The following is an 18,564-nucleotide window of genomic DNA, read 5'->3' as shown; positions in this document are numbered from 1 at the left end:
GCTGGACCAGTGCGCTAACTAAAAGAGTGATACCAGTGAATAGCAAACAAGTTCATTCAAGTCTCTGATCAAAAAAGTTAGTAAATTATATAGTGAGTAAGGCAGATTTAAAACAATTGCCTAGGGAAGCCAAATGTTCTAAGGGGTTCATTGTTATCCTAGCACATACCTTGGAAGACCTTGGGATAAAACTCTGAAAGGACACTAGATATCTAAAATAAATGTTAAAACCTTTGAGCTCATCATAAAGAAAGTATGTTTTGCAACTACAGAAATTAAGTCCAAGTGTGCTTTTCTGCACCTTTGCTCACAGAGGAGATGTGTAGGGTTCCAGGCAGGAACTGCAGTAGATCAGTGTCAATGTGTTAAGTGTTATGTTGGCCATAGATTTCTAAAATACGATTGTTGCTTGGTGTGCAGAAGAGAAGTTGATGGGGTGCCATGCCTTCTCCTCAAGAGTTGGGCAAGCTCTTCTCTCAGCGGAACATTACTTTGGCATCCGATAAAACCCTATTCTTATAGGATTCCCATCCCGCTGGTGCCATATTTTTGCTTCTCTGTTATAACTAACTTGCTTGCTAGTGCCCCCAACCCAGCAGCGCTTAATAACAATCTTGCCTCTTTTGATGTTGTGCTTTGGATGTGAACGTAAGGCTCACGCCCTGTCTTACCTGCAGGAGAAGCAGGAAGGGTTTAACACCCTCTACATCTGACGACCCACACCCTGCTTAAGCTGCTGTGTTTGATTTTAGTCCAATTTTCTGTGAAAGGGCTCAGGTTCAAAGTATCGTTCCTCCGCTCCTGTGCATTCAATGTGGTTGCCTTTTTTTTTTTTTTTTTGGATCGATATTTCCTTGCCCGCAGAGACTAGGAGCACCCTCCCTCTTGGTATTTCCTTGGCGTTCTGCCTGTTCTCTTGCTAATTGCACAATCCAGTCTTATCGAAGAACCTGATCTAGTCATATTCATAATCCTTTCTAATCGGTGTCACAATAGGGATAAAATCCTCTGTGGCCTTATTTGCCCCTAATGTGGGTGTTGTATGTCGTTCTCTTAGTCTCAGCCCAGAAGTAAAACAGTAACATCTACAACATTTTAAATGTCTTCAGTTTTGCTTGAGTGTATTCTCAGATGCTCCCATTTTCTTTCTTTGCTTCACCTTCTTCTCTCTTGCATATACTTCATTCCTTCCCCCACTCCATGTGCTTTTGATTCTGGTTTCCTCACAGCACATTTCATCCTGATCGAAACTGTAACGTATAATTCATCAAATTGCATTGAATGATGAAGCCATTGAGAAGCAGGAAAGTTGAAATAAATGGCTCTGTTTTTGAGGGTAAACATGCTTTGCCTGGACAGAACTTAAACCAGTCATCATTTTTGAACCACATGGTGTTTAGATCTCTTCAGTCTAACATTTTCCCAGGAGGCAAAAATATCTTTTTTTTTTTTTTTCCTGATCCAAGTAATTGGTTATGGTGGTGAACTGTGAGCTGTGTGTAGCAATGAAATCCCTAGGTCAAAATGGGAATAAAATGCCATTTATTTTTCTCATTCATATTTATCTAATGTATATTTCACCTCTCCATGCATACAATTATCATAGTCACACACATACGTACAGATTAGGAAAAAAATATTTAAAAAACAAGATACTTTAACAAGACAATATCCACATTTAGATCTGTCCTCTCAGCTCATTCTAAGAATTATAAATGAAAGCTCCTCATTCCAAAGGGGCTGCTTGGGAGAGAAACATTGGAACAAAACTTTACAATTACATGCTGCTCCAAATTCACTTATGAAATAAACTCTAAAGAAGGGCCCAGCGCCCTCCGCAGTTGACCTCTCCTCTCCTCTCCTCTCCTCTCCTCTCCTCTCCTCTCCTCTCCTCTCCTCTCCTCTCCTCTCCTCTCCTCTCCTCTCCTCTCTCCTTTTGATTTTCAGAAGCTCCAGGTAGAAACCAAGCAGCTATATATGTAGTCTTCCCCTTGTATAAAAAAAAGGCATTCCTTTTTAATTAACTCAGATTCCTTAGTAAATATACTTTCCAAATACAACCACAACATCCTGTATTTGTGTGCATGAGTGTGTGTGCGTGGGGGGGGGGGAGATCATTGTTAAAACGTTACATTTCTCCCCTTCAGCTGTCCTGAAACGTTTCCTCTCAATTTAGGGCGGAAAAGTTTGCTCTCATTGTATCGATCCACTGTGATAACAGGCGAAGAACCCAGCGCACATAGCTCATGTGTGACACACATACTGCCCCCAATATCTGACTAGTCATATCTTTGGAATGTTTTGCATCACTCTGTCGGGTTTAGGAGATGGCAGCCAATCCCCCCTATTCAGTATTTCTCAAGAGAGCAAATCTCAAACACAGCTTTGAGGGCTGAGGTATAGGCCAGGAAGTTTTGATTTGTGATGAAAAATAAAATCCACACAGATCCTCCTCATAGCAAAAGGCAGCCCTTGGCGGACAGTGTCTGGGCTTGGAAGCTAAGTGGGGTTAATACTTCAGTGGGAGGCCACGAAGATAGGACCTGGATGCAGAAGGTGAAGAACATGGTGGAAGAAGGCAAAGGTAGCCGATCCATACAGTTGCCAAGAACCTCAAGAAACTCCAGGAAGAGACTTCACCTGTTGGTTTCCCCAGTCGTGGAATGAATGAATGTCTGGAGGAATGAATCAGTGAATGAGTGAGTGAGAGAACACACACACACACCATCTCACCGAAAGAGAAGGGTGATAGGGATGGGGCAGGTGTGTGTTTCTCAGTCAAGGGTTGAACATGGGCATGGGTTCAAGTTCCAGCCAACTATGAAGCAAGTTTAGGTAGCTTTATGCAAGGTGTTCTACTTTAGCATGACTCACTGAGCTGCTGTAAGGACACAATACAATGAGGATATGTATTAATCCCCCTCTGCATTACGGAAGGGTTGCAGGTTGGTGCTTTGCATGCAAAGGACTCCCTGGCCTCTTTGGATAGAGCTGAGAAAGAATCTTGCCTGATACTTTGGGGAGAATTGTGTTGTCATTCAGGGTGGATGAGTCTTCCTGACCTGGTTTCTCCAATACTGGCTATGGTAGGGAAGGAAATCAAGTTGAGAAAGCTGGCATCGTCCATTCACGTGAAATATTTTAGGGTATGGGAGAACATTGGTGTCTCCTTGAAAATAATGAAGGATATTCCCATTTTTTCGATCATCATTATCATCATCATTCCATCTTCCCTTTGGTGTCCACTACCTGTTTACCAAGTTTGAGAGTGGTGGGACAGAGGCAGCCATCAGCCTCCCGATTTTAAGGACAGGCAAATGAGTGATCAATCACAGCGAAGGGATCTCAGCTAAAAATCTTGCACTGATTAGAAATCTCCCCCCCCCATACACACAAAACTTCAACCAAACTTTGTTTAATTATTGACTATCCCTAGTTTTTTTCCTGCTATTTCCTGTATTATTTGTGTGGGAGAAATTTAAACGATCTGCTACCTTAAAACTTCCTAAAACCAAAAACACAAGTTGTCTGACTTAGTACATATTGGAAATCTTTCCTTCCTTCCTTCCTTCCTTCCTTCCTTCCTTCCTTCCTTCCTTCCTTCCTTCCTTCCTTCCTTCCTTCCTTCCTTCCTTCCTTCCTTCCTTCCTTCCTTCCTTCCTTCCTTCCTTCCTTCCTTCCTTTCCAAAGCATTTCAATGCCTTGCTTAAGGAATGATTGCATACCGTTTCACTTCCCCCTCCCGCAAAGTAGGTGGAATTACTCAGTACTTTGGTTTAATTGTTCTGAGTCCTTTCTGCCTTCGATGTGAAAAAGTGATCTACAGCAGCGCCAAATGTGATGGAAAGGTATAATTTGACCACCTACCACTAGTTGCTTAAAAGTAATTTTAAGGACCGGGCTGCCATTCAGGATTAATTACCCATTTCTTAATTGCTTCTGCACACCTTCCTGCCTTTCACAGGAAAGGGGACCGGCTCCTGTTCGGATGGTACAAACTACGACGAATTATATCCAGCTCCTTTTGAGGTTTCTCCTCGAAGGAGTTGCTTAGGAGAAAATAAGCTGGTGCTGAAGCCGTGAAAACCCATTTAATATTTTAATATTTGCCCATTTTCCTTTGCTACAAACAGCTTGCTTATTTGCCTCCATTTGAGATAAATAAGTTCTTCATAGGGAGGGAAGGAAAAAAAGAATCTTGTTGAAATAAGCCAAACTTTTTATCACCCCCTGCTCTTATTGTAATGCCTTTAGGTTTTAGCTTTAATTTCTTTCTGAATCACAACTTTCTACTCTGCTTCCCAGGGAATTAACAAACATTATTTCCCTGGTTGGTCTAATCCTGTTTCTCTTTTGGACTGACACTGCTGCCCCCCTTGTCCTCTCTGACCTTTTGTCTCAACTTGATTTTAAAAAAGCGGGCTCTCCATTCATGTTTTATTTTTCTAGAGAGATGGTTTTCCTTATGGAAGTCAGCAAAGGTTTAATATTCTCATGATGGGAGTTAAGTGGTTTCTGACAAGGATTATGCACGAGGCTTCTTTGAAGGATTAAAAATGGCTGCAGGCTTGCTGGAGAGAAAGCACAGCATTTTCTCCCTTGCGGTCCTCATGTGCCCATGTGGGCTTTTCCCCCTTTTAGGGTGTGTCAATATCAGCTTTGATTCCACGGTCCTGTTAGCTGTACAGAGACCTGCCACTTTAGGCTTAGCCATTCCTGTAGATCCTTTTTCGGAGGACGGTCTTCTTGCCAAAAACAAGTAAGCCTCTTGGTGAGCGTTTGCACTCCCCTCTCTTTCTCTGGGTGCACCTACAGTCCATGTCAGCCGATGTGAGTTTGGCCAACAGAAAAAGGAAAGTGCCAGGGTGGGGGAATATTGTCTCACCAAGTTAGTCAGTTGGATGGATGGGGCCGATCTGTTGATGAATCCCTGGCAGGAGGCCAGTTCTTCCTAAACACTGGAAGTTGGAAGGAGAGGAGGGGAGGCAGAGGAAAGGGCTGTTAGTTTAACCCAATTTGACTTTGGGGGAGAGCACCTCAGCATCGCATTATTCAGGCCCCGACACTTGAGAATGGGTGGCTGCCCCATTTCTCTCGGAGGCGGATGTCACAGGATCCTTTCCAGGACAATGGGAAGTTGGTCAAGCATGAGACGGCAACAATACTTTTGGGTATCCTCCGTCTTTCTGCTTCTCCTTAACGAGAACAAGGTCATCCACACCTTGTTTCTTCTGAGCATCTCCTCTCTTAGGGTCACTCGCCATTGCACTGGGAAACCAGACATGTCACTGAGCTTTATCCAAGCGATCCCAGAGCACTCGCAGTTTAACTGTCCTCTTGATACTGCGTACTCTTCCCTTGAAAATGGCAGGGCAGATTTCGCCGTTAGGCTCCTAATCTTAAGAAGCAGGGTGTCGGCAGTTTTTGTGAGGGCTCGTCTGCTGTCGTCCTCTAAGATTTTCTGACGTTTCAGAAAGCATTGCTGACCCCGTCCAGGTGTGACGCATTTGCCATTGGCTGTTTTTTTCCTAGGCACTTGGAGGACGGAAAGCCTTGCAGTGTCAAAAGGAATAATTCTGAAATGAAACTTTTGTTTATATTGCTTGCTCAGACTCTAAGGGGCAAAAGGTTAGCCCGATGCTCACCGAGCGATGGAATATATGCACGCTCCAGATTTTGGAGGACGGCCGCATTTGTCCCATCGAGAGGGCGCTGGGGTAGAGAAGGATGCGTGAAACACCTGCATCCTCCGTGTGTTTCTGCATTTGCATCTTGCCTTGTTAGAACAGGCAGAGCCAAAAGCAGTACAGAAAGTTGCTCATGGCCCTTTAAAGGCAGCTTTAAACAGATAACCCACACAAGATTGGTTTGACCAGACTCCAGTGGTAGCTTCCAGCTCATTCGTGAAGACCAACTGGGACAGGAGGTGCTTGGCCAGAGCCTTGAGCAAGGCAGCGAGGTGCAGCAGTTGCAGGACGTGCTGACCCACTGGGATTAGGGGATTCGTATGAGCCTTGTGGATCTCACAAAAGCACCAGAAAGACACCCCCCCTTTTTTTTTCCCTGGAGATTCAGGAGGTGAATGCAGACGACCTCCAAGACATTCGGGAAAAGGGCTGTGTCTAAAGCAGCCCAGATAGCGCTGGGAGTGAGCTTTGTGTGGAGCAAGAAGTCCTGCATTGTTACGAACTCTCCCCCAGACTGGGAAATACTTCACGTCAGTCCTCCTGGAAAACTCTCTCCCTGAAAGAGCGCTGGTACGAGAGAGGCATCTTTGTTCATTGTTCCCCTTCTTCACTCAGGCAACTTAACATATTCGGCACGGTGGGCTGAGTTACCTGGAAGCGAGGCCTTGTTTCCGCTCCCTTCTGAAAGCACGGTCAGCGAACCATGGGGCGAGTGCCAAATATATAAAAAAGCTCCCCCCAAAAGGACTAGTTTGAACATCCTGCTTGGGGTCCATACTTCAGCCAGCTCCTCGGCTTTCCCCAACTTTGTGCTTCCCACACGCCTGGCGGGGCAGTTCCCGTTTGCTTCAGCCAGCATGGAAAGCATCAACTTGGAGATGCTGTTCCACCTTCACCCACCTTCCGCCCTTCGTTGCCAATGACCTCGCACCTACCGTGCTCTTGAGACAGCCGCGCTTCCGACCCTCCCTCCATAAAAGCCCTGCGGCTGCTGGCAGGATTTTTCTCCTCTTTCCTCCCCCTGCTTTTCTAGGGGCCAGCGGCTTTTGAACAAGCGCTGCCCCGCTAGCCATTGTTGAAAGAAGAATGCCTTTATGTGAAAGAGAGTAGCGAGGGAGGGAATTCTGGAAGAAATCCAGCACCCCACAGCTAAGGGGGGGGGGATCCAAATGACCACCCAGATAGTGGCTGGTGATCCTGAATTGACAGATTGAGTGTCAGTATCTGGGCCGCTGTGACATGCCATGGCTTAGCCTGGTTTGGACAAAACCCTGTTATATTCACCGAGCAGTAGCTCTAATACAAATGCTAAACTGCATTATTTGGATTTTTCAAAATAGATTATTTTATTCTAAAACTCAATGGGGCTTGCCCCCCCCCCATAAGACATACAAGAAACCAATTAAATCCAGGCCTGACCTTCAACCAGCAGGGTGGGCTGATCTTGCTGCCCTGAGTCAGTGGTGGAGTGAGGCTCGAAATAGGGGCTGAATTGATGGCCCACTGGATGGCCCACTTGCTCACTGAATTAACCAAGTTTTGGAGTGTGGATGGGCCTTCTCAGGCTGTCTGGCATCCATCACAGCTACATGGCGTTAAAACTGCCGAAGCTGACCTTGTTTGGGGAATGCAGTACTGCCACAGGGCATGGGAAATTAATCTGGCTACAAACTTTTAAGCTGCACCTGCACGCAAGCTCAGATGGGGAAAGAGAAATCCAAGGAGGCAGGGAGGGGTTTGTTGCAGAATGTGGGCGGTAGCGTGAACTAGTTCGAGATGCATGTATGTTTAGAAAGTCTCCATAACGTAGCGGCCTCCTGAATGGAATTTTCTCCCAATGTTATCCCCTTTATTCCTTCAGTTGATCTGCCTCCTTCCTTTCCCGGGCCTCGATGCTGCTGCTGCTGCTGCTGCTGCTGCTGCTGCTGCTGCTGCTGCTGCTGCTGCTGAATATTCCATATATCTCTTACGAGGGAGGAGCCATGTATAATTTCCTACAGAACTTTCCCCCCCCCCCATGCACTTGTTACATGATGCCTCCTGGCTCCTTCCCTGGCAGGTGATTTCTAAGGCCTCTGTAAGCCAGGTGGGAAAAGGAGCTTTGTTTGTCTGCTTTCCTTCACTGCAGAGAAGGAGAACATTGAAACCCAAAATGCTGATTGCAACCTGTGGGATGGAGTGTTGGTGATTCCCACCGCCCCAGAGCAAGTGGGTAAGTTTGGGTGATGCCGCATGGGACGAAAGAAAGGAAAAATTTGATCTGACAGATTGGTGGAAAGGAAGTTTTAATCTACCTCCAACTCATCTGTCTTCATGCTAATTCAGGCTTCTTCTGAAGATGCAACTTCTCAGATGCATAAGCTCAGCCGGATGGCTTCTGACAAGCTGCCCTGCAGAAAAATGAGATTGGCTGAGATTAAGAACAGATGATATCAGGCAGCCTATATGCATGCATAAAACAAGGTTGCAGGATCATTGCAGGCTTTTGAGATGCACCAGAAGGCTGTTCGCTGGGCATCAGACAGACTTTCAGGCCCTTAAGATGTACCTGCAATATAATAAACACAGTCTCTTTTTGGTAGAGTTCAGCTCCTGTTGACTGCAGGTAGGGTTTTCATTTTTTGACAACGCTCTGGAAGCAGTTTGCCATTCCCTCCTTCCAGGATAGCCTACAGCCCTGGGACTTTTTGGAGGTGTCTATCCAAATACTAGCCAGGCCTAATCCTGCTTAGCTTCCAAGCTAACACTGACATATCAATAAGTCCCAAATGATCAGTCAGCTTGTCTGGCCGAGGGAAATAGTTAACAGCTACTGGGTCTAAGAGGCCTTGCTTAAAAGGCACTCCCATTAATTTAGACCAATACTGGGGAATGAGTCACCACCCAGGTGCGCCTCTAAAGCTGCCTTCCCCACAATAGTGACTTGTGGATATGCTGGGGCTACAACTTGAGGGGTTCCTGCCAGCATGCTTGAAATTCTGGGATGTGCATTTCCAAAACTGCTGGATGTTTGCAGCTACAAGCGTCTGGATTATTATAGTTGTAAGATGGATAGATGATCAGAAGTTGCTAAGGGAGAGTTTTAGGAGCCATAAAGGTTGTATTCTTAGAGGCAATGCCTGTGGTCATTGTGGTTAGATTATTTTTGGCATTATTTGGGGGAGATAGCTATCTATCTGTCTGTCTGTCTGTCTGTCTGTCTGTCTGTCTGTCTGTCTGTCAGTCAATCAATCAATCAATCAATCAATCAATCAATCATCTATCTATCATCTATCTCACTGTGTTTTCTGGCCGCCTTTGTCGTGATTGCCGTTCCTGAGATGGGAGCGCAAAGTGGTGCGAAGTCACAGCGGCAGTGAGAAAGAGTTCGGGAGCCTGCTCCCCCCATCCCACCCCTGGGAATGAACGGACAAAGGGCAGTGCAAAGAAAACGCCATCCCAAAAGTCAGTCCTGGGGTCGAGGTCAGTTATTTTGCCCTTGTGACTGGCAAACAGTGGCCTCCCGCAGCCAGTCTTGTCAACTGAGAGTCTTGGGGACAAAACTAGACAAAGCAGCCGAGAGGTTGGGGTGGGGGTGGCGTTGGCTCTCTTTACACTTTTGGTAAAAGGCCCCACGAGGTTGGGGAAAGGCAGGCCTCCCCACCCAGCCCTCCCCTGCTCCTCTTGCCCAGTGCAGATGACGTGTGGGGATGGAAATGGTTAACAAAGGCTCCTGGGCCATTGTTTCTGTCCTGCGGGCTAAATAGCCGTGACTCCCATCATTGCCTGGTGAACGCTTTGGGACACCTGCCACACCAAACAGCTGAGCCACCCCCAAAGCATTTCAGGGCCTTCCCCCTCTCCCCCCATAATATACAGCAGAAAGGGCAGCAAAGCTTCCCATTGTCAAATCCGTTCCCCTCCTCCCCATCCTGATTAATGGGGCCTGTCTTTATTTGAGAAGGTCCCCCATCTGCTTGGAAACTGATTATGTTGCTGGGGGGAAAGCTGAAATCTCGCCTTGGTGGGTTGAGGTGTGTCTCTCCCCCCCAGAAAGAAACCTGGTGAAAAAGAACATTAGAATGGAGGACTCGCTGCATGAACCACATTTTGTTCCTTCAGCCTGGACTCCGGCAGGGGAATTACGAACAGGTTGGGGCCCTCGTGGATCTTTTTTTCCTGAGCTGAATTCACACACACGCTTAACCTGCCCAGGTAAAGACTTAGTGGCCACATTTGTCTCTCATGCTCGGCTTAGTGAGCTTCACTCTCATCTGTTTATGCGCGGCTTCATGCGTTGCACAAACCCAGCCTGTAGAGTTACTTGATGGCTCAGCGTGTTGGGCAAACTCAAACAATGCGGTCATCCAGTAACCAGGTTGAGCCATTTCTAAGGGCCTGTGGAAATGTTCTTTCCAGGATCTGGAGGGGCACGGGGTTGCCTCCTTCCAGCCAAGGTCAGCCCTACCTGGAATGAGCCCCCGAAGCAGAGATGCTGCCTTGAGCACTGGAACGTGAGCCACGTGGGCCCGGTTGTTCCGTTTTCTTTACCGCCCTTCCTGCCTTTCATTTGGTTCCCTTGGGAAACTCCAGGGTGCATATTCCAGCACAGAGGGGACCCCTGAGGCTGTCTTCACACAACACAGTTACCCTAGCTACTGAATTCACCCTTTTTCTGGATTTGCACAATGAGCTATTAACTATTAGAACAAAACCACCACCCCACTTGTGCACCAACTCAATCTTAACCTGATCCAGTAAAGCAGAAGCAGAAAGCAACGATCTAACCAAAATGTATTTCTTGTACAGAAAATATGTGTATATTGATATAATTTGCCTAACTTGCATAAAAAATTAATAGGTTTTTTTCCCCTTCTCCATGCCAAATTTGGTATGTATATGTGAATTTCAATACATCTGATAGCCTGAACAATATGAGATAGGTTAGAAGCTCTTGCCTTGGAAGATTTTGCCTAGCATAACTCCCTGTGGCATTCAGACAGATTGGACAATTGGTCGTTTTCCTGAGGCAGGATCCCCTGTTCATTTTTATCCTGGTTTCGTAAGGGCTTATGCTGGAGAACTCCTTTTGAAAAGCATTCACCCTTTTCCTTAATTCATAAGTCCTTTGCCCATTGTGTCAGTAGGTTCTTGATCCTTTAATTGGTTTCTATCCCCCTCATTCCCCTTTTTTCCCCTGGAGCTAAAATGTATTTTTTTGTAGATTAATCTATTAAGTGTCATGCTTAGATTGAGCTACCTTGGAGAAGTTTCCCTGTTAGGGTGGACGTCTTTTCCATAGTACATATTGAAGTGTTTCCTGCAGAAGGATGGCTAATTCAGAATCAGGACATGGCAGAAAAATTATAAAGGCTTTTAACTATTAACTGAAAACATTAATATTGAACAAAAGTCTGCCACAAATGGCCAATGAGATCAAACTGTTCAGAATTCGTATCAAATAGGAAGAAGGGTAGATATAAAACAAGGTGAATTTTTCTCTTACGGTAAGGTATCAACTCTCACATACACAAATTTCAACTCCAAGAAAAATTTAGACTCTTTTGCATTAGCCCAAAACACTTCTGTCCAGTTCTTACAATCTTAGGCCATTCTGACATTTCCCTGCCTCTCTCTTACCACCCTGAGGTTCCTTCGTTTAATGTATTGGAGTCCACGAGATAATAATTCTTGCAAGCAGACAAGGGAAAGATGAAAAACAGTTTATTGTATCTAAGTACTTTCCCAAGCTTTTATTTTATTGATACTGATGGGACAGGAATATTCATTTTTTCCCCTCCAAACAGCACACCTCTTTCTTTATTCTCATTTTTGAGGCTAGATTCACAGTATATCTTCCAGGAGCTCAAGGTGGCATATATAGCATTGTCTTCTTAAAGTTTTTCTCACAGGAGGAAGTCAGTGAAGTAGGTTGGGCTGAGAGAGAGGGACTGGCCCAAAGCTCCCAGGGTGGTTTTGAACCTGGGTCTCCCCACTCCTGGTCCAACAGAGCCACAGTGACTGCCCTTGAGAAATGTCCCTCCTTGAGAAACAGTGGTTGAAATTGGAGTTACCATCATGATTGGTCTTTGGGCCATTGAAACAATGAGGTCATGGCATGAACAATTGTGAAATACTTGTTCACCTTCATGATATTTTTGGGCCAGGTTCAACTCCCTGCATCCATGCTGTTTTTGTGACAGTGTTATAGAAGTGATAACACTGGGATAATTTTTATGGGATAATTTTTCAACTCCCCAGTCTAGACACCATCCTTGGGATTCCCAGGTGCCCCCCTCCACTCCAAATTCTAACTAGGACCAACTCTGCTTAGGTGATGGTCAGGTTGGTGGAGCTACCAAAAAGTCATGATTGCTTCTTAGCACTTCCGAAAGCCCCAGGGAGATTTTAACTCCTATCAACTGAATTCTCTTTTCTTAGCATCTGGGGGTGTTTCCAAACAATGCTTTGGGGTGCACCATGTTTATACAGTGCTTATAGGCCCCCAAAAGGAGGCATTTCAAGGGTCCAGTGGGCAAACACTTTGCTTTGAAGCAGAACAGCTTCCAAATTGATAAAAAAATTAAAAGCAATAAAATAATAAAAAGTGAGGCTTGAGTAAAGAATTGGGGGGGGGGTCCACAGCAAGGACCCCAGCCCTAAAAGTTTCAGGAAACAACTCCTAAAATGGTCCCTTCTCAACTGCAATGAGCTAAGAGCAGCTTTTCTTCTTCCACTCTATTTCTGTCACTTGATCTTTTTGCTTGAGAACTGAATGTTCAGTCCGGGCTCTTCCATCTACATATTTGCTGCAGGGAAATTGGTATGACATGGTGAGAAGGACCTGTGCAGGCCAGCCAGCTCAAAAATAGAAGAGTCGGAGTAGTTTCTACAAGGAACCAGGGCTGTTTTCTCAAAATATCTTCTCCTCTTGTAGACATTTAGCTTGGCTTCCTCTTAGTTCAGCCAACATTTATATCTTGCCCTCTTGCGTTTCATCTGATTTCATTTCAGATGTCATTCACAACCCAGAACATGGTTTCTCCATGAAACCATTCAGCCTAGTGTTGATGTTGGCTTTGCTGGACCCATAATGTTCATTGCTCTGAAAGAAAATGTGGGAAAAGTGGCATCTTTCCTGGGATTGACAGCCATGAGCTGAGGAGCAGATGAAGCTGCTTTCAGGCAGTTGCCACAACAGGGGTAAGGAAAGTGTTCCTCCCTTTCCCTTTCAGATCTGGGTTGCTTCACAGCCCGTAGGAAGCCAGACCCTTAGAAATGAAAAGGCATTGGTGGAATCCCACTGGGGAGCCCAGCTCTTTTGCCATCAGCAAAGGAGTTGCAGTTAGCTAAAGATGCTATTAAAGCATTGTGTACTGCAGTCTAGAGATGTGCTAAGGTTTTCCTTCTCGCCAACATAGGTCCAGCTTTCATCCAGCTCAACTAGATAGGCTGGAATTGTCTGCTGATACAGTCTTGATACCCATCTTCCTGTTTCCTGAAAGACTCTCCCCCGCTCCCCATAGGCTTCTCTTTTTCACTTTAAATTTTTCACTTTAAAATTCCTTTCAGACTTCTGCAGTGAGTTTGAGCTTACCTGAACGTTGCCAGTGGTGGGGAGCGTGGTTTCGGTTTTTCTTTTTCTGTTATGGGCCTCCATCATTCTGCAGGCTTCTGGGCAGCTTGGTTTTTCTGATCTGGGGTGGAAAAAGGGAGAGAAATCTCTTAGGATGGGAATTCCCTAGAGATTCCCTGGAAGCCTCTAGACCTTTTGAGTGTAAGGCCAAGGAACTGCACCCACATGGTGGATACAGAAGCTATTCTTTTCTGTCAACTTGAAGGTTTAAAAAAAAACAACTGTAAAAACCATCTGGCCCAGCTCTCATCTATAAGAACTTAGAGAGTAACGTGTCTGGGTTTCATTCTGTAGCCCACCTTCTGGGTTAAAGAAATACCTTTCTGCTTGTTTCTAGCTTTGGACCAGTTTTACATCTCTTCTGTTTACTTCTTGAAAAGTGCCTGGCTTTTCAGCATCTGGCGGGTTGTAAATAATCCAGAGAGCCTTTCGGGTCAAACACCTTATCTTCCTGCTTGGCTATCCCCCCCCCCACTTAAAAAAAAAAAAATCCTCCTAGGTTTGACGTTTGGTTCTTTTAGGCCATTAGTCCCCTTGAAGTAAAACCCTGAACAAACCAGGGTGCCGGAAGAAAGGGGAAGAGGAAGCAGGAAACTTCATAATCCGATTGTGCCAGCCACCCTTCCTGGGAAATTGCGAAGCAGGGCATTGGGTGAGCGTCCCGGTGGCCCTCGTGTCATCTCACCTTGCCCTGCTGTGGTAGAAATGCCCCACGTGACCGATCTGATGGCCTTGATTAGCCAGTTGCTAGTGGGTGCAATGAGGACAGCCTGGAATTTCCAAGCATTTTTCCTCTCCCCGCCTTCTTTTGAAAGTTTTTAGATGACTTTTTTATAACATTCTTAAAACTCTCGATGGAAGGTTTTCCATCTTAGTTCCTGGGAGGGCACTTTTGGCCTGTTAAGCTAAGATATTAAGGCACATAGACCAGTTTATTGGAGAAAAAAGATATATTAATTTGCAGATCATATCCTGCAAATCTTTGCAGGCCAAAGGAAGTCAGAAGTAAACATTTAATTGTATTCAGCACGTTAGGAGTTTCTGGCAGGCTCAGATCCCCCAAGCTTCCCCAGGCACTAGGGGCCAGTTCAGTGGAGTCCCCTTTTGGTTGTTATGCAGTGCGGCTTGGTAACCATTTTTTGTTTTATGTATGTTTTAATATTATAAGGTTTTGTTTTTGTGCTGTGTGCTGCCCAGAGTCACATTGTTTGAGTTGGGTGGCCTTATAAACCAGGTTAATAAATAAATATCCTGATGGCAACAAGGCAGAAAACCAAGGCGGGGGTGGGTGGGTGGGGGAGAGCAAATCCTTTTACAAATAAAGTTGTATTTATTGGGTACCTGTGGGACCCAACCCTCAACATCTCCAATGAAAATGCTCAGGAAACAGGTAACCGAGAAAAATCTCTTCCTGCTAAGACCTCGACTTAAAGGAGGGTTCTTAGGGTTCTGTAGGGGAATACAAGTTTTTCTTAGCGGAGTTAATCTTTTATCTTGTGCCCGTCATTCCTACAACACCCGCCTTCAAAAGAGCAGATGAGAAGTGGCTCATTTCTTAGTTGCCAGCATTGCTGCTTGTTCCTGAAAAATACCTGGGTGTATTTTAAAAAAAGCTGGAGGCAAATTGTGGCACTGTTTAGACACGCTCTATCTCAAATTGTCAAATTGTCAAAGGGGCTCAACTAAAAAGGAGGCCCTCAAAAGCAACTCATTTTTTTGTTTTCTTAAATCTAGTTGATCGAAATAACAACGGCGTCTCACTCTTTCTCATTGTAACAAAATGGCGGTTTAAGGTGTTGGGTGTGGATGGTCCCCACATTCTCTCAGCTCAGTCCTACCTCACAGGGTTGCTGTTCCAGAGATGAAATGGGGGAGATGGCTTGTTTGACTCGTGGTTTGTTGAGGTGAGGCAGAGCAGCTCTGTCCAAACATTGTGCTAAACTGAACACCGCTCTCCCTGACCTGCCACCGCAGTGGAAGAGACGCAGTTGTCCTTCAGACGCTCCTCATCCAAGCCACCAACTACCCCTTTGCTGTTTTTCTCCAGAACGGAACGGATTGTTCATATTCCCCAGATTATGCGAACATTACGCGATCTGTTGGCATGATCAGACAGATGTGATTTATGAGACTGGCATTTCTCTCTCAATTGCAACAGATGCAGTTATTGTTGGAGACCGTGCCCTGCTCCCCATGCTAATTGTACGGGCGCCTGCGTGAAGGATGCAAGGCTGAGCTTTGTGGCATACAAAACCAGGATGACGGTGAATTGATCTTTTTGTCCTTTTCTAAACTCTTCCCCTGACGCGCTCGCTGTTTTTTTGGTCTCCCTCGCAACCTTTGGCCCCTTGATGGACGTCCCAGCAAGACCGTCTGGGCCAAGGTGACAAGGCTGTTCTGGCTACTGTTGGTTTAGCAGGTCTGGTGTCAAGGAGGAGCACCGAAGCAAACAAAATGGGAGCGTCGGCAGCTCCCGAAAGGCAAAAAAATGTCATCAGGGCTCTTTTTCTCTGCAAGCGTTTTTAAATGTTCTCTTCTTAGCTGGAAGAATGCAGTGTGGATTCTCAACTGCATTTCTAACAGGCAGTGCAAACTTTTAGGCACAGATGTGGGTGGCGCAGATGACAGTAAGATGTCCAGGCAAGAACGTTTGGAAGGGCAGAAGATGGACGCCCTATTATGAGAATAGGTTAAGCAAAGCTATTTTCAGAATTAAATTAAAAGTGATTAAGGGTGAAAAGTGAATGGGTCCCCTTTTCCCCATCATTAATAAACACCCCCCCCTCACAAACACACACTCCTCAGCCTCTCAGCATTGTCATATGAGAGTGTAATTCCAAGAGGCCCAATCTGTGTGGAAAATTGCTAATGTAATGTTGACGTTTAGATTGAATCGATTCTTTTGTGGAATCCAGATGAGATGATCTCCTTTTATGGGAAGGGAGGAGATAAAAAAGGATAATTTGAAAAAAAATTAGCAAGGAGGGTCCCTGAGTGTTGATGGCAAGATGCAGCTTGTAATCTCTTGTGATTCAAACCAAAAGGAGGGGACAGTCCTGCACGTTTCTGGACTAACCTAAATGGCCATCTCATTTCCAAGCCCAAATAAACGTAGAAGGAAGCCGGACCTGACAGCCCCACAAGATCCAGTGGAATCGGTTCCTGTTACCAAAAACTTTAGTTCAGTTCCCCCTTCAGGAGGATGGGGAACAGACCTTCTGATCATGTCACTAGGGTCTTTGTTGAAGGGGGAAGCAGGGGAGGCCAAAAATAAGCCTTTTCACCTAAAAAGCACCGCCTCATTTTTAAAATAAACATAAACGTGAATTTTTCAGGCAGTTAAAAATAATGGATAGATATTGCCAAAGCCCTTGAGGTCATATCATTTGAAACATTTTTTTCCAGTCACCAGATATTTATTTGACAAACTTTGTACGAGACCAGGAGAGAGCAGGAAAGAGAGAGAGAGAGAAATTTTATACACCCGCCTATATAAAATAGAGAATCCCTGTTTTTGAGATTGTGGTGGGAGGCAAGGAAACAAGTTGCAGAAATAAAGCGATAGGAGCAGCAGCCATTAGATGCATGGATTTCGGCGTCAAAATGGATGCTTCGCTCTCTGTGACCTCAAGGTCTTGATGGGGAGACCTCTGACTACACTGTGGTCCGTCCAAGACAATTACCATTTTCATTGCTAATTAGTTGGGCCAAGTTGCATATAAAGGACGGGCCTCTACGTAGCTGGAGCGCTCGGACAACCACAATAGCCCTGGTCGGGGAAGGGGGGGCATGAGCTGGGCCTTTCCTCAGCCAGCGTGAGGACCGTCCAGATCGGCTCTGAATTGAGCAGGGCAAGAGACGGCTTCCCCTGGGAAGCTGAGGCTTGCCAAGGCAAGAAGAGGGAGCCGAGTGTGGAATGTTTCTCTCTGAATAACAGGAGTCAGGGCAATATGGTCCTCCCAAACCAGGTTCCTCCACACCCACTAGCGTCCAGATCTGTTGGGTCTGCAGCCCTCCCAAATCTGGCAGTGCTGGCAGCTGCCGTGCGCCGTCCTCAGTGCCCCCTGCGCCTGCAGCCGCTTGGGACTTGGTCTGTCTACGTACATCCCTGCTCGACATTCTGGGATCCCCAATTTGCCGCCCCCCGCCCCCCGGTGTCTCTCAAATTGTCATTTTTAATACAGCAAAAGGAGACGACAAATCCCCACTTGAGGAACAGTCGTGCGGAACCACACTGAGTGCGTTGCGTTTGGCTTTAACGAAATCTCTGGGCAAAGCCGAGGTTTTGTCCTGGCCCGATCCATTTGGGGGCCTTTCCTCTTTTCACACTGCCACTTGCCCACTCGCCAGAGTACCTCCTGCTCTTTGAGTCCCCCGGGTGGCACATCGAAGCTCTGGTCCCTGGATGTGACCGCCGGGGGGGTGGGGGGGATCCGAAACGCCTCATTCCTCCTGATGCGAGTGGCTTGTACAGCCAGACGGCCCTTCCTTTCTGGACTCAGCTTTATCCTATTAATAGAGCAGGAACAGACTCCATGTGGCTGTTTAGTCACGCTGCACTGAAGTAATGCTCGCCCTGTTCTCCCCCTCTAGGCTTCATATCCATCATGTTACACGAGAGCCGAAAGATGGGGCCCAGTTTCTTCCTGCCAGGCCTGTCTCCCCCCCACCTTTTTAAAAAGAATTTCGGTTATTATTAAAACACCTCTTCCTTGAAACGATAACACATGCATTCCGGAGGTTGGAGCAGCCAGCTGTAATATTTTCAGCTTCCCCTATTATTATTTTTAAAAAATATATACATGCTGTCTGGTGAGAAATGGGAGGATGAAGCTCAGCGTTGGTTTTTTTTTTAGAATTTTAGGACTGAAGAGAGCCGGGATTGCTCCCCCCTCTTCCCCAACAGACTGTCCAAATTCTCCCTGTTGGCCAGTTTGCCCATTTGGCTCAGACAAATGGGCTCCTTTCCAGGGACACTGAAAATAGGAAGACTTTGTGCTACGATAGGCTGTTATTGGGGACAAGATCTGTTCTGACCAGGAGATTTTGGCCTAGTTCTGCAACCCAGTATTACCCGGAGGTTCCCTCTCTGCTTTTCTGATCTCTGAATGTCCTTGGAGCCATCTCCCTCCACAACCACTTTTTGGAGATGGAGAACAGGCAAAACTGTAAGGCCCTAAAGGTGTCAGACAGTTTAAAAAAAAAAAAGTTCCCTCCCACAACTTCATCTAAATCTAGAATTTGTTTTTAAAAAGCGTTCTG

The 18,564-nt window shown here is 45.9% G+C and overlaps 2 protein-coding genes across 4 annotated transcripts in view; one reads left to right on the top strand and one right to left on the bottom strand.

The window, feature by feature from the left end:
• SKI (SKI proto-oncogene) overlaps positions 1–18,564 on the top strand; it is a 113,322-nt gene that overhangs the window by 76,041 nt on the left and 18,717 nt on the right. The gene's annotated exons all lie outside the window — the stretch shown is intronic.
• The window catches only part of MORN1 (MORN repeat containing 1), a 169,672-nt gene continuing 159,027 nt past the window's right edge, over positions 7,920–18,564 (bottom strand). For 2 of the 3 annotated variants that reach the window (XR_015795469.1, XR_015795471.1), the window contains 2 exons: positions 13,264–13,363; positions 7,923–8,077 (listed from right to left, as the gene is read on the bottom strand). The gene's annotated coding sequence lies outside the window, so the exon portion shown is untranslated. Of the gene's footprint in view, positions 8,078–13,263; positions 13,364–15,140; positions 15,399–18,564 lie in introns of all 3 variants that reach the window. The other variant, XR_015795470.1, reaches the window with a different exon arrangement.

Source organism: Python bivittatus, unplaced genomic scaffold, assembly GCF_059951505.1.
Source record: "Python bivittatus isolate LINGU-HERP-01145 unplaced genomic scaffold, Pbiv_v1 ctg000090_np1212, whole genome shotgun sequence".
Taxonomy (NCBI): Eukaryota; Metazoa; Chordata; class Lepidosauria; order Squamata; family Pythonidae; genus Python; species Python bivittatus.
Note: the sequence above shows the minus strand (reverse complement) of the source record. Positions and strands in the feature narration are given on the sequence as shown.